General features: G+C 47.7%; 1 pseudogene; it reads left to right on the forward strand.

Annotated features, from left to right (window-relative positions):
* The first annotated feature begins 604 nt into the window (after nt 1-604).
* LOC114636381 lies at nt 605-1,243 on the forward strand (annotated as a pseudogene).
* Nucleotides 1,244-1,777: the final 534 nt, after the last annotated feature.

The raw sequence follows: 1,777 nt of genomic DNA on the forward strand, positions 1-1,777 counted from the left end.
CTCATGAAGGTCTTTAAATAAGGGAAGGGATTCCCTCCAACTTAGATGTTGTTTCTAGGCCATAGCTTCATTCTCAGGAAAGCTGTTAGGCTTCTAGTTTTATTTTGTTTTTCTCTTAAATTTATGTATGGGAAGCTCACACATGTGCATGGAAAACAACATGGATACACATATCGTGGAAAAGTGAATGCTCATTTGTCCTTTTAGGTTTTTTTCTCTTGATCTCTACAAAAACAGAGAAACATGCTCAGTTTACTGATTATCTTGCTCTCTGCCTCATCCCTCCCCTGGAAGATCCTGTAGACCAAATCCAAACACTGATGGACTTTTAAAAAAATTACTTAAGCATTTTACTAATTTATTTTGGATTTTGGAGACAGGTTTCCTCTGTGAAGTCTTACTTGTCCTGGAACTCATTCAGTACATCAAGCTGGCCACAAACTCAGATCCAGCACCTCTAACTTGGAGTGCTAGGATTAAAGGCTAGACCCACTACTGCTGCGTTCATACAAGGTTTTTATAAAGCACACATTAGGTCCTATGAAGAAATCACCACCACAACGCTAAGGTACTAGATCTAAGTGTGCTCCTCTGCCTGCACCAGTGCAGTGGCTGCTGTCCTTCAGAGGCAAGTGCTGCTCGAGAGATAGAGTCAAAATTCTGGTCCATGCAAGTGAAGCAGGCCTGGGATTCCCTGCATCCAGTGCAAGAGGTCAAGCCTCCTCTGCTCCCCTGGTCCATGGCCTCTTCCTTTCTAGATGGTCCTTGGCTTGTTCCCATCAGACAATGGTGGTGACTACCAGGAACAACTGCTTCTCCTTTGGATCCCTGACTTCAGGAGAATCTACCCCAGGACGGATACTTGCAGGATTCAGAGCATCTCGGAGCCCAGCATTCCTGATACTGTAAGCGCCTTCCACGAGTAACAGCTAAAGAAACCTGCAACTCTGAGAACCCAGGAGGATGCTGCAGAAGAAAAATTCACAGTGGGGATGCAGCCCGGTCCTTTTCCAGAGCGCCCCACTGTGGCGAAGAAGCACTGGACACTTAGACCAGTGGTGGGAGTTGCTAGCGTGAATTCCAGCAACAGGCCATCAGAGACTGGTGAAGTCGACTCCGGACTTGGTCAAGTTTCCTGGAGCGCATTCCTTGTCCACTAAGCTGCCTACTCGTTGGCTGCTGCCCACTGGCTTTTGGCAGCCGGGAGCCTTACAGAGCAGAAGACGCCTTTCTGACGATTTAGAGGGAGTTCTGTTCCAAAGAGGATCTGTGTGCCTAAACCTCTCTATTCCCCGCAGCGGGCTATCTCAATGCAGCCCTTCCTTCCATAATAAACACATAGAGATTTGCCTTCGATGGTCTGTGTCATTTCTTAATTGTTTAATAAGTGATTTAAAGGGAATGTTCTGGGTACTGCCAGCCTGTTTTTGAAGGCGCTGGTGTCAGCTGAGCTCGCCTATTTTCAGGATTCATGGAAAGGCCAGGGAGGGGGAACCTCGATTTCACCTTCAATGGGAAGGCGAGTCTGGATTTAGGCTTTCGGGATTTCTGGAAGATGAGATCCAGGGCGCTAGAGCTATGCCCTGCCTGCTGGCTTCTCTATAGTCATCTTTTCAGAGGTGGCCTCCGGATTTTCCTCTGGTGTGCACTCTTTGAGTGGGCAAGCAGCCAAAGATAACAGCATGATGGCTCCTCACTAGCACCATACGGGTTTGAGCTCAGCCTTGACATCCTGGAGAAGTGGTTAGTGTGACCACATTGGTAGGCAGCTAGATGG

The sequence above is a fragment of the Grammomys surdaster genome, unplaced genomic scaffold (assembly GCF_004785775.1).
Source record: "Grammomys surdaster isolate TR1022 unplaced genomic scaffold, NIH_TR_1.0 123813, whole genome shotgun sequence".
Classification (NCBI taxonomy): domain Eukaryota; kingdom Metazoa; phylum Chordata; class Mammalia; order Rodentia; family Muridae; genus Grammomys; species Grammomys surdaster.